Here is a 14,900-nt window from a genome sequence, read left to right as displayed (position 1 = left end):
ATGTGATAACGTTCAAAGTGAAAGAGAAGCAGATGCAGACATTCACGAAACGATCAGTTTTGTCAAGGTTGTCCATGCTCTTTGATCCCCTTGGGCTGGCAACACCTGTAACCATAAGAGCCAAAGTTGCGATGCAAGCCATTTGGAGGTTAGATAACTTAGGATGGGATGATGAACTACCCCCGGACTACACAGAACTATGGACAAAGCTGTTCCAAGACTTCAAGGAGCTTGAGAAAGTACAACTACCAAGATGCGTAAAGCCGAAAGGTGCAATTGGTGGATCATCAGAGTTGCACGTATTTGGAGATGCAAGCTTCACAGCATATGGTGCCGTGGCATACATGCGTTGGAATACTCTCACTGGTCCTACAAGCGTCCGCCTCTACGCCGCAAAGGCACGCGTTACCCCTCTGCGTCAAACCACTATTCCAAGATTGGAACTGATGGCGGCGTTAGTAAGTTCTCGTCTAGCAAAGACGATTCACACGGAGCTTCGCGAAAAGCCAGAAGTTCACCTCTGGTCAGACTCGAAGATAGTTCTTCACTGGATTAAATCCAATTCCATCGATTTGAAGCCATTTGTTGGAGTACTAGTGGCCGAAATACAATCGACATGGGATCCAGAGCTTTGGAATCACGTCCCAACAGAACAAAACCCGGCTGATGACCTGTCTCGTGGACTGGAAGCTTCGGAAATGGTCGGACGTTGGATGAGTGGACCTTCCTTTCTTCTGAATCTAAAGGAGGATTGGCCATCAAAGGTAGAGATCTCAGTACCTCCAGAAGACAAGGAAAGAAAGAAGCCAAAGCCAGTCTGCACAGCAATGAAAGTTGTCTCGCCGATTGAATGCCAGAAGTTTTCGACATGGGGAAAACTTTTGAGAGTAACCGCACTCTGTCATCGGTTTGTCCACAACTTGAAGTGTAGGATACAGGATCGAGCTGAGTCAAGAGAGGGCACACTTGTACCAGAAGAGATTAGAGCAGCAGAGAACTATTGGATTGTTCAAGCTCAGAGAGACCTGGGAAATTGGGAAGCAAGATGTCTCGATCTTGCTCCCTTCGTGAAAGATGGAGTAGTCCGAGTAGGCGGTCGACTTAGAAAAGCGAGCCTACCTTATGACCAGATCCACCCTGTTTTACTTCCCGCCTCAGGGCACATATCTAGATTGGTGATGGAAGATGTCCACAGTCGGTTGATGCATCCCGGTTCGGAGCGTACTCTCTGCGAGAGTAGGAGCAAATACTGGATTCTCAAAGGTCGTAACCTCGCAAGAGAAACCGTGAGGAATTGTGTGATTTGCCGGAAGCTGAGACAGCCACCACATAGCACCCTAATGGGTGATCTACCTGCCAGTCGTCTCCGATTGTTCTCACCGCCATTTACAACTACTGGAGTGGATCTCTTCGGCCCGTTCATGTTGAGATATGGTCGCAACAGTAAAATGAAGGCGTGGGGCGCGATATTCACTTGCGCCACTGCTCGCGTTATTCATCTGGAAATAGTGGAAAGTTTGTCGACTCAATCGTTCCTCCAAGCAGTTCGCAGATTTGCTTCGCGTCGCGGATGGCCAAAGACATTAATATCGGATAACGGCACCAACTTCATTGGAGCTGAGAAGGAACTCAGGAAACTTACCAAAGAGGGACGCAAGCAGTTGGAAGAATTTGCAGTTCTTCATGATATCAATTGGAGATTCATTACGCCTTTGAGTCCCCATCAAGGTGGCTTTTACGAGAGCTTAATCAAGCAGATCAAGAGCGCACTTAGAATTACTGTGGGTGATCAGACGCTTACATGGAATGAAATGTCAACTGTTTTCAGTGAAGTGGAATGCCTGGTTAACTCAAGACCCATTGGATACGGAAGCGATGATGCCAATGATTTCCGTCCTCTTACTCCTAACCATCTGCTGATAGGACGAGCTTCAACAGAAATTCCACAAGGGCCGTTTGTAGAATCGAAAAATCTGCACAAACGCTTCGAGTTTGTGCAAGCTCTTGCCAAGAAGTTTTGGAAGCGATTTGTCAAGGAGTACCTCTCTACTCTCATGCGCCGTGCCAAATGGCAGAATGCTAAACGTCAACTTGCGGTTGGAGACGTGGTTCTCTTGACAGATCAGAACATTCCACGGGGAAAGTGGGATGTTGCTCAGATAATCGAAGTATACCCCGGTGATGACAATATTGTCCGAAACGTAAAGGTCAGCACCAAATCTGGTGAAAAGAAACGCAGTGTTCAGAAGTGCTGTGTGATCTTGGAAATGGACTCCGCATAATTATTATCAATACAATGTATCTCATCATTGTTCGCCCCGGAGGGTTGTTCTGAACTGTTTCGCGCCATACATGTAATTAACGCGCCATCATATTGCGCCTCCGCATCCTCAGCAGCGCGCGTCATCGATGACGCTTTCCTCAACAGTGCGCGTCATCCGCAGCAGCGGCACGTTTTAATTTCAATTCATCCGTCATCAGAGAACACCGCACATTTGTATTTTCCATTTTCAAAGTTCCGAAACAATATAAGTCGTAAACCTTCAGGTACGTTTATCTTAAATATCATAATACATGTATGAATAGATCAGATTGTATGTAAATTAATTTCTATTCATTGCCTTTTATATATTATGTAAGATTTATATCATTTTATTGACTGACTGTTCTGCACATTTCAGAATACAATGCACTGTTAATAAACACGCATTAGAAGAACGACAACTTTGTTTCGTCCATCAAATCCCATTCGCCACAATATGTTTATTTGAGATACGAGCGCCACCAAACGTCTATTTGAGTGTATGTCTATTTGAGATACGACACAATATGTTTATTTCAGGTACGTCTCCGTTAAAACGAGCGCCACCAAACGTCTATTCGAGTCATAACACGACATAAAATGTCTATTTGAGACAACCTCTATTTATGCGGAAATAACCGCCCATAATATTGTGTTGTTTTCACAGCAGTGATGGAGATGAACTTCTTTTTGAAATCCCAAATCGCTTATTCGTGTAAGGCACCTCTCACATAGTATACAATGTAGAGCTATACGGTATAAAGTATTCGGTACTGGTAATCGTTATATGTTTGACCAGTTACCTGTAAACGTAGACGCAAATGCCTTGGCCGAAACCAATTTAAATAGACCGATTCGATTACAGGCACTAAATGTATTCCCCACAAAACTTGTGAATGGTGTAGAATGAGAGATGGTAGAATCTGATAATAGTGCCTATTTATCATACTAGCTATACCAGTAGGCCTACCTGAATCAAATTTTGGAAACAGAATCTGATGAGCTCCTTGTCTCGGTCTTCGCCGCTGAACAGACCCTGGTCTTGAATCTCATGAAACAGGGTCATCAGCAGTGCCGCCAGACGACCTTGATCCTGTGGCCTTGAAAAGTAGGTCGGAAAAATAACGCGGTGGATATATGATGCACAATTGTTAGAAGTACAACCATATTTTTTTCATTTTTTTCGGACGAGTAATAAGGAAGCAATCACATATTTTCACTTTTGACGTTTGGCCCCCTGGTTGCCAAACCATGAATCATATGACGCCATGATTCGGTCTCTAAGTAGCAGTCACCCAGGGGTACATTTGTGCCAAACTTGAGATCTCTGGCTAAAGTGGTTAAAAAACGTGCCGCCATTATCTAACGGCAGTGTCGCCGACAGACTTTGACTTCTGTGACCTTGAAAAGTAAGTCAAATCAAAAAGCCGGAGGATATGTGATGTAGCATTGCTAGAAGTACCTACCATATTTTTTAAAAATATTTCGGACTAGTATTAAGTGAGAAAATGCATGTTTTAACTTTTGACGCTTGGCCCCTTGGTGGCCAAACAGTGAATCATATGAGGTCGCGATTCGGTCTCTGAGTAGCGGTCGCCAAGGGGTACATGTGTACCAAGTTGGAGTTCAATAGCTTCAGCGGTTACGAAACGTGCTACCCATGTCGGACGACGGACGACGGACGCTGCGTCATTGTAAAGGCTCACAGGTGAGCCAAAAACCACTAAAAGTTTAAAAAACAGATATATAGCGTTTCTTTCGGCAGCTGTAGATCAGGCACCAGTCTATCGATTCACGATTCTTGTACCACTGAGCTGCATTTGTTCCCTACTACCCAATTTTACTTCTCACTCCCCATTCTATGTACAACTGTTTTTACAACTGAGTCCAACTTTGAGGCAATGGTCCTGTTGTGTTTTTTTATCTCCCTATGTGCCACTAGTGTACACACACATGAATAAGTAATGAGTGTTGCCATGGTAGAGCTTAGGCCAATCCAGTGGGTGGGTAGTAATATGGAAAGTAGCGATGATAACTCAGTGTTTAAAAATAGAATCTACTTTGATTTGTTTCCTTTTGTACGTTACAATTAATATACTGTGGCCGCTCAGTTAAGCGGTCTTCTAGTCTAATACCTATTTATAATATCGCCAACCCATAGTTCCATTGCTGGCACGGGATTGGGCACATAAGTTGAGTAGGTATGGCCAAAGATAAAAGACCTGGATTGGCAGGCGGCCTTACGAAATTTACACCCGGCAGTTCAGTGCTAGCATGAAATCGATGTGCCTTCATCCCACTCCTACGTGTTGTGGTCATTTTCGTTATGAATAAGAATAAAAAAGATCTTTGGTAATTTTCCCCAGGCCGTTGTGTGAAGTTTGTGTAATGACCACAGGCTTCCACCTGCAGTATGTCCCATTCTGTAATGCTAATGATTTTAGAGATGACGTTAAAGTTGACAGCGATATTTTTGGTTGCATTCCTTGCAACCGCTTGGCTCATGGACCCAGATAACGGGGATGGTGCTCCAATAGGCCTACCAAGGAGGCACCATAGTTATACGGTGGAGGCCAAGGTCCGACATGTCTTGGAGTGCCAGGGTTTAATTCTACAAGGCCGACTCCTTAACCCTGCAGAATACGCGAGACGGTACCACATACCTGTCACCACCCTCAGACGATGGATAAACGATATCAACAATTTAATGGAACAGATGGAAAGAAATTCCCATTCTCGACGAGTCAGAGAAGATCACAGCGGGTGTTGGCCGGAATTGGAAGAAAGTGTCTATCAGTCATTTATTGATCAGATGAGGATTGCACTGCCGGTCTTAAGGAATGACTTGCGCGATGCGGCCCTTCAAATCTTTCAAGACTGGGTGGACGACTTGCCGCTACAGGAGAGACAAGAACTATACCAAAATCGACCTCAGCGATCGTTGTTTCGGGCCAGCGATGGATGGATCACCAGGTTTATGCAGAGGAAACGCATTGTTTTCCGTCGCCGGACGACAAATTCTACGGTACTTCCCGCTGACGCCAATGAACGGGTACAGAACTTCCGTGACGGAGTGAGAGACACTGTTCACGCTTTAGAAATTCAAACAATTTGGAATATGAATGAAACATTCATGCAGTTGGACTTTCGCCCGCTCTATACAGCCGAAACTAAAGGAACCCCAAATGTGGATATCAAAACCAGTCGTGGTAATCATAAGCTGGGTTGTACCGTCACTCTTGCGATCGGGACGAATGGGCGTAAAGCTCCTGCGCAGATCATATTTAGACAGCCTGGTTTCATCAGAGAAATAATAGCATTGGACAACATCCCCGACAACGTAAGGGTAACGTCATCTCGTAGTGGATGGCAAAATGCGGAAACAATGCAACATTGGCTTCACGAGATTTTCTTGCCACAACTTGAGGATGCTGAGCCCGGAAGAACTTTGCTGCTTCTGGACCAGTTTCGTCCACATCAGGCGGAGGACTTTAACCTTCCATTAGTTGAGTCAGGTGTTGTTGTCGACTTCATACCGGCCCGATGTACATCCTTGGTACAACCTTTGGATTTAACGGTTATCCATGGATTTAAATGCATCGTAAGGAGCAAATGGAAGCTACGGAAACGGCAGCACACAGCTGCTGATGGTCAGTGCCCACGGATTACATTAACAGACGTGATTAACATTGTGAGTGAAGCTTGGGCTGACGTATCACCTGAAGCGCCAGATCGTGCCTTTCAGGCAGCCCAGTTGTTAGGGGATGCTCAGCCTGCTGAAGATCTGTTGCTCGCGGAGGAAGAATTGTCAGATGATGATGAGGACATACGGTTTGATGTTGAACCTGATATGAGACAGTGAAAATGAGGACTTGAGAGAGTGCACTTTGATATTGATATCAATAAAGGTTGTATTAATATGGATTCATTGCCTTAGGTGTTTTTGTCTTCAATTGCCAAATTTTATTTGTTTTATTTGTAGGAGCTACCCAGAAGCACCTTATGTTTGAAATGATCTGGGTCAAATAGGAACAAAACGTGACACATTTGTGAAGGTTTTCGAATGTGAAAAACATAGGTAATGCTTATATCATTGTTCTCATGAGAGGAACCCAAGAAATCATGATTGTCGCTAGCAGCATTCATGAGACATGAGATTTTACAAAGCGCCCCCTACAGGCCAAAGTGTGATTTTATTTGCCTGGTTTCTGGTTTGCAAGTTTTGGTGTTACCATAAGGTACCCACACACTAAGTTTTAAATTGATAGGTCAATCGGTTAAGAATGTGAACAAAAACCCGTACCTTAGCAGAAAACGAATTCGAAGTAAAAGTTCTGCAGCTGTGATTGAAGGGTTAATTTGTCCAAGATTTTGTTACGGAGGACATGAATTACCCCTCCATGACATTTGCCACAAACCTCACATGGCCAATTGTATGGAAAACATGTCAACATACGGCCACAAAGGCCCTAGATGTTAATTTCATGATTATAAACCAAGAGCAGCCTGTCCATACTAAAACTGTGTCAATTTTCGTGAGGCCGCCTGCCAATCCATGTCTTCTATCTTTGACCAATGCCTACTCAAATTATCTGCCCAATCACGTGCCAGCAAGGGAACTATGGGTTGGCGATATTATAAATAGGTATTACAGACGAGAAGGCCGCTTAAGTGAGCGGCCACAGTATGTAAAAATTTGTAGTGTGTGCATGTAGTATTCGGTGGATAAGACCCATTTGATGCAGGTGTATCAGTTTATAATTGATCATGACCGTGATCTATCTGTCATGTAATCAGTTCAGGCCAGGTAACCACTGAAATGTGCTGTTGGTTGAAACAGTGACAGAACATTACCTTCTATTGTATTGTTTGAACTGTCGAAAGTCTATCGGCACAGTTCAACAGTAAGTTCTAGAACTGTTCTATTCAACAACAAACCCAATGGCTGGGAGGGATGATCGAATGATGTTCGAAGGGATTATGGGGTCCTTCTTTGCGATATTGGTGTCCTTATGTATAGATAGAGCAAATTAGGCCTACCAGCATATTTGGTAGAGTAAGGTGGAGACAAAACCTCACACCAACGACGGGCAGTTTTGCCATGGAAGAAGTTGAAAAAGCTGCAAATACAATCACCATTTACTCATAAACTATATGTGATTTTTTCCTTCAAAATGTTAGCTTGCCCTAGCAATGACCCTTACTTACGCATAGATAAGGTTTTAAGAAAAAATCTGCAAGTTTGCTTATTCCATGCACCAAACAAATTCCTTTGTTTCTCATAATTAGGAAGATTTGTGAACCTGAAAGACTGTTTCATTTATTCAATATTTGCTACTGACCCCAAATACTCTATTCTTCCATTTACCTGTCCCACTACCAAACCCATAAATACTACTTTTAAGTCCATTGTTGAGGAAAGTGGGGTGGGAGTATGGTCAAAATAGTAATGTCCTGGTTGAATAGATTATATTCTCTCATCCTTAGTGTCGTCACGTTCCTCTCATTCCTTCGACAATATTATTGAGTATTGGGAAAAGAGATAAGCAAACTTACCAAAAGAAAGAGAGGACTGCAAATAACTTCAGATCCTATCCGGGCGGGGGGGGGGGGGGGCCGGCCATTTGCCTCCTGGAGCACTGTCTTATTATATCCAGTGCAGATACCATTTTGTAGCCAATCAATTCAGATATGGCTGATAAATCCGTGGAGCCTTCAATCCGTTGCCTCCCGCCGATCTCCGCGAAACGAGAAGTGACGTATCAATGATCGCCACGTGACGACACTAAGAATGTTCTCTCATCCTTAGTGTCGTCACGTTCCTCTCATTCCTTCGACAATATTATTGAGTATTTGGGAAAGAGCTAAGCAAACGTTCCCACAGGAATCGTTTTATGCAAAGTATACTCAAAATTTAATAAATCATCCCTATTTCATTATTTCATCCCATTACTCAATTTCAATCCCATAACTCCCAACCCTTCCCTACACTGAACTGATGGAATAAAACCAGAAATAATGATTGTGTAATAGAAAACATATTTATTCGCTGAACGATAATTAAAGCAAACGAACAGTATGCAGAAACGGGCACGACAGTCCCTCATCAATGACGCAGCCGTGTGTATATGTACAAATTTACCTAATTCACAATTACAACTCTGACACAATCAATTGTGTAGATTACTCGAACCCGATCTATTGTTTTAAACGCACATACCGGCAAAAGATAACTTATTCAAACTAAACGGTTAACGCAGAACCGTTGTCAGTCAGAGACCGAAATAATCTTTCAAACTTATCCGAATCGGGGGTTGACCTTGCTAAACGTTTTGCCACCATCGCGGCATCTTGCAAAGCTTTAATCCTGGAATAATACCGAGAGGATTCGGGTGTATGCCAACCAAGGTGATCCATCATTTCCTGCTCATTTTGAGCAGCCCCTGACATTACCAGCCGGCCCTAAAGCTGTGGGGTGTCTCGCCCTCGAAAATTCCCGAAGTGACCAAACACTCCTTTAAACGAGCATACATTGCCGAGTATGAAACTGGTTGATCTAAAACCAGACCAGCCTCCGTGACCATCCTGAATAGATAACCATTAGCAAGATCAACCCCTGAACATTTCGACCAGCTTAAATATCGTTGCAAAGCATAGATCGGACAAACAACCTGATCTTCACACTTCTTAACAACAAACGAATTAGGCTTATCCTTTGAGGATCTTACAGTTTTAGTGAACGTGTGACAGAACCGGATACCCGAATTATCAGGTAGGTATCTAATCTCTTGTGTAGGAACAGCAGATAGGTCCGCGAGCCTATCACCGGCAAAAAACTGTAACTGAAGAAATGCCTGGTCACTTAACAAAACGTATTTCTGCCTTGGTAGCATATCCGTTCGTAAGAATTCATTGTCAATATACGAAGCAATCTCTGCAATTTTCCCAAGGAAAATCGGCTTAGCCTGTTTAGGCAAAATATGGGCTGTAGCTTGCTCTTCACCAATCTGCTTTATATACCTTTTAATCAGCGGAGACTTTGCCGGATTTCCAGACTGCTTTTCAATATCCCACACTCTGCCTCTACCAAGCTGGTCAAAAACCTCTACTAACGTCGAAACGAAATTGTTAACCGTCCTGACAGCTAACCTGGACGGACATGAGCACTCCGACTTTGTTTTCATACCAAGAAAAGGGCAATGAACGTCGTGGACTTTCGTCCTTCCAGCTTTATCTTTCCAAACGAAGAATTCTCTTAAATTATGCGGACTACAGGACATCAATCCTAGATTTCCCGGCAATTGTTGGAGGAAATCCAGAAGACCCCTTGTGACCGCCAATCTTTTCTTTTCAGCAGCTGAAGATTCCCATAAGGAATCCAAATAGCTTAACCTCTCGTCAATTGCAAAGGTGTCGACGTTCATCTCCCTTTTCCCGGTACTCGGCAAATAACAATAGCCATTACACAATCTTAATGAAAACACAGTCTATGTACAAACAACGGAACATTTAATCCTTCCTCTATTATCTAGACTGAAGCCTTCCTTAGAAGGTACCCTGATCACTCCCGTTTTGCCAATTCTCCCTAGGCAAAACGAGGCCAACTAATACATGCTAACCACCGGGGCCCATGCAGGTGTCTCGATATGATAAGGAAGAACGATTGTGCACACTTTCACCCCGGTTTGTATCAAAAAATTTATCACAGGGAAAATAATAGGTGTAGGCGGGAAAACGTACGGATTTTCCTCATTCCTGATACTTGAGCAAATAAATTAACTCCAGCAGATAATGGGGATGGGGCAGGGGTGAAGTGCTTCAAGTGACCATTTAGACCATCGTTCATCACATTACTATCAAGGGACATGAGGTCAACCGAGTGGGGGCCAAAGCTCTTCTGAAGGAGCTGCCACGAGCTGTCTGACAGCATTCTATCCTCTTCAGATAGAGATCGAGACGAACGGTCAGCCGGGTTATCCTTCGACGGCACAAATTTCAAATTGAGTTCCATATTATACTGGTATACCAACTGAAATATCCGCTTGATAATATGTGTCAAATTGCTACCCTTACTTCCCTGATTTTGCCAAGCGAAGATAATAGCCTTATTATCCGTAAGAACGTCTACTCTAGAATCGGACAAACCCGGTAACATGGACTCTAGAGTAGATAACAACGCATTCGCCTCTTTCAGATGTATGGGCCAATCATCGCCATCCGACCAGAAATCTGAGAACTGCAAACCGGAATTTTGACCAGACAATATTGAAACACCATACTTATACAAGGAGGCATCCGTAGCCATCAATAACTGTTTATGGCGCTCGGAGAGCCACGTCATAGAACCCTGCCAGGTATCTATGAATTCCCAATGTTGTATTTCTTCAACTACGTCTGGGTTTAGAATGACTTGACGACTGTTCGTAGAAGCCATGGAGATGGCCATATTGACCTCTCTGATGTAAAGCTTTGCTGCTGGGAATACCAAAGACATGGAAATGCATTTTCCAACAAATCGTTGCAGAGTTTTGATATCAACTATCTTAGCAGCAAGAATCGACCGCCTTAATTTCGCAAAATATTCGACCTTTTCACGGGGTAGGGTATATGCTTGTCTAATAGAGTCAACTATAAAACCTAAATGCTTGAGAGCAGTGACAGGATCAAAAATACTCTTCAGTAGTGCAAACGTATATCCTAAACGGGTTAATAACTCGAGCAACGAATAGCAGACTTTAAATATATCTAAAATCACAACTCTATCAGCAGAACGAATGGACTCAGCAGCAAACCTATCATCAATGTATTGGGTTGTGCAAACTCCAAATGACCTCAAATACTCGGTCGCTACCATCCCAATGGTCTGGTAAATAAATGGCGAAGCCTTCCAGCCAAACGGAAAGGTATTATACACCATAACCCATCCTCCAAACTGAATGCCAAAAAACATACGAGACTTTTCCGACAGCTTAACATGATGGTAACCCGACTTGTCATCACATGACACCATTCTAGCCCCTGGCGCAACTAACCTATGGATATCTTTTAACGTTTCAAGCTTGAAAGGATTATCAGTAATCCACAGATTCAGGAATCTTTCATCGTGACACATCCTTGGTTTCGACGGTTCAATAGTGAGAGGCATTATTACCTTTGGCATCTCACATTCACCTACCCTCCCTAATAATGAAATAGCACCATCTGCAATTTTCTTTTCTTGCTCCTTAGCTATGAAACCCGAAAAATCCTTACAATTAGGGGCATAAGGCAAAAACAATGAGGGTGGCTGCTCAGAATCATATGCCTTTCCCTTGAAACTACCTTTAAAAGGCTGGAAAAACTCGTGGACGTCAACGCTGTCTTTGATCCATGACCTCACCCTTTCAACCGGTACTTGTGTAGGCTCCAACTTCCTTAAAATGTCATCCCACTCAGGAAAACATCCATGCAAACCTCCCGAAACAAAACTATTTGGGTCCCTTAATGGTCATGACGGTGGATCGAATTCTGCATTATTCACGGTTACCTCTTCGAACCTGGGTTGCGGTGTTGAGAACTGGGGAACGTTCCCGTCCTGACGAAATAAATACGTCCATTTAGGCCAAGGCAAACTCTGGCCGCCGCAGCTAGCGGGTCAAAAGGCACATGCTTCTCCCATTCAGGTACCACAATTGGACTATCAACCTAATAATACAAAAATAAAGATCAGGACGGGAAACTTCCCCAGCTCTCAACCCGCGTGGAAAAATTCCACAAGGGCACTAGAGGCCCCCTGGGTCAGAGCTCAGGAAGAATTACATCTTTTGTTTCATTTCTTTATTAGCTTATCACAATCACGAAGCCAGTGATCATTAGAACCACACAGGAAACAATCAGTAGGAGCTCTTGCAGAGTATCCTTGAATATAGCCCCTCCCTCTAGGCATATAGGACCGGTAACCATAACCATATGACTGAGGAGGCATCTGGTAGCCAGAATAGTTACCCGGCTGGGGACTAGGAAACTGTATACCACTAGGCGGCGATTGACTGGGATAACCATGTGGGGGTGGAGGATATAACCCAGCCAATGGTGATTTGCGCTCATCCTTCTTATCTTCAACAACCGCCTTTTCAACAACTACCCTGGCCTTGGCCTCTAACACTCTTGGCCAACGCTTTTGCAATGGCATCAGAAACACCTTCCCCGAAAACATTCAATACAAACGTGGACAATGGGAATTTGCCCTGGTTATTTTTCGCTTGTCGAGCCAAATCCTCATACATTATATGATTCCCGTCCCTTAGATGCCCTGCAGTACGCGCTAAATCATCGAGTAGTAACAACAGGAGGGATTCGTTAGGCTCATTTTGTAAACATAATGATCGCACCTTTGCCTTCAGTACGCCTAAACCATCAGATGCCGCCCCATCCTTGGTGAGTGGTGGAGTCTCCGTCTTTCTCTTCTTTGGTATCGGTTGTGTCGGTTGGTCACTCTTTTCTTCAGATGTCCCGGGACGAGGTTCTCCAATATCATGAGGCTGAAAATAAGCATCCAGTCATTTATTAATACGGACAAAGAAGGCACCAATGAACACAGAGCGGCACTCATGAGCGGCACTATGAGACAAGACCAAAATTGATTTTTTAAGCCTTTTAGCAGTTAAATTGTCAATGTTTGACCGCGACGCATCAAATACTGCGTGCGGTTGTGAATCTGAAATTTAGATTATGTTATTCCGGACAGTCGGGCAAGTAAATGGTGAAAACTAAACTGCTGATTGACCACGGAAATTTTTTTATAATCGACAAATTAGACAGACTTTGATATTTCCACTCTTTTCAGCCAACTGGCAGAAAAAACTCAAAACACGCCCCCTATTACCCAATTAGCAAAATTTGAAATTAATTTTTTCATCAAATAATTTCTTTATATCTGTAGACTTGCCACAGCAAATATTTTTTCAATGCCTCTCCAAATATGTACTTGAGAGTTAAAAGCATGCACTCGTCTAATTGATAGGCCTCGACCCTCCAACCTATGAATATTCCTGAGTGGAAATAGACACGCAGTTTAATCAATACCAAAGAAGTACATGTCCCTATCCCCTCTACACATTGTCCTATAGGCCTAGGTGCCTTTGCGTGCCTAGAATCATCACACTATGCATTGACCCGTACCATACCGCCATTGCAGCCCCATGCACACATAGTTCTTTATCGAAACTCAAACACTAAAATTAATGAGTGCAAGAACCAATAAAATATTTCTCTATTTGATACACTGCCTTACATATGAAGGGAAGTGGACATGGTGGAGCCGTTTAGAATATATGCACTAGCCTACATTTCGTATTCCGAATGCCGGACGGACGCCATATTGCATGCATGCATGGCTTGCACCACATTTTTGCCCCCTGGCATTTTGCCCCCTGGCTAAAATCCATCAACATCCACTTTATATTTCCACAATTTTCTCCACAATATCCTCTATTCTTTCCTCTTTATATATATGCCCGGTTAAAATTTACAATCACCGATCGGAAATGACGTAGTTTGATCGCATTCAACTATAAATCCATTGAACAGTGGTGCTTCGTTAGTCAACCGATGACCTTTTTTTGGGGTGTGATCGGGGATTGTAAACTCGTTCCAAATTCCGTTCCGTGTCGTCCAATCTCCGCGAAACGAGAAGTGACGTATCAATGATCGTCACGTGACGACACTAAAGCCTAGTTCATACTCCGACGCACGACCGCCGGCGACCGACGCACGATCAAATTCTCGACGCCGACGTCGTGGTGTTGATTCATACTTTCGCGTGCGACGGCGATGGCCATCGGCGTCCGGACGCGCGTTCGGTCGGCGTGCGATATTAAAGAGTTCAACAAATTTTAACTCTCTGCGTCCGATCGCGGCGTCGTACCAATGAATGATCACTTTTCTGGTCATGGGACCAAGGACTCATGTTTATGCATATTTTCAAAGGCGCCTAGTTCAAACTGGAAAGACGGGAATGGGAATTGATTACGTCGTTTTACGCTTGAGCTTCCTCACATAACGAAGTTAAAATGAATCCCCAGAGGCGAGATACCTGAAATAAAAGAAGGTGGACATTATTATATTACCCATAAAATGTGATTCTTCAGAGGAAAATAAGGATGCACGGAATAAATTCATTTAATCGGTTATTGAAAAGTAACTTACCTCAAAGTAAGAACAAGACGTTGCTTTGGGTCTATGGGTGTCCTGTGGGTGTAATGGTGCTGAAGCGATGGGCCTACAAGCTGGAACAGCTCTTCTAGCAATGGTGGGGTAAGGCGCAGATACTTGAAAAAGTAGGTGTGGTCACCGAGTTCCATCTCGCGGACTAGATTGTTAAAGTCCCCTTGTTCCCACCACCGAGCGAATATCTCCCTCACATACATATCTCGTCGGTGGCGTTTCCTTCGCATCCTGTAGAGGACAGCCATTGCTTGGACATTTAAAATAAGCAGTGCGTCCTCCTCCATTTTGACGTGGCAGAATGGTATAATCGCGTGAGCATTCATAGTCACGCGATACGACGCCTACAAAATCGTGCGATGGCATAGGCGACCGACGCAGGACGCTGCGTTCG

The 14,900-nt window shown here is 43.7% G+C and overlaps 1 protein-coding gene and 1 pseudogene across 1 annotated transcript in view; one reads left to right on the top strand and one right to left on the bottom strand.

Annotated features, from left to right (window-relative positions):
• LOC135488144 (transient receptor potential cation channel subfamily M member-like 2) overlaps nucleotides 1-14,900 on the top strand; it is a 213,998-nt gene that overhangs the window by 152,037 nt on the left and 47,061 nt on the right. The window lies entirely within an intron of this gene.
• LOC135496562 (uncharacterized) lies at nucleotides 9,790-14,793 on the bottom strand (annotated as a pseudogene).

This window comes from Lineus longissimus, chromosome 1, assembly GCF_910592395.1.
Source record: "Lineus longissimus chromosome 1, tnLinLong1.2, whole genome shotgun sequence".
Lineage (NCBI taxonomy): Eukaryota > Metazoa > Nemertea > Pilidiophora > Heteronemertea > Lineidae > Lineus > Lineus longissimus.
The sequence above is the reverse complement of the archived record's forward strand: the minus strand, read 5'-3'. Positions and strand labels throughout refer to the sequence as shown.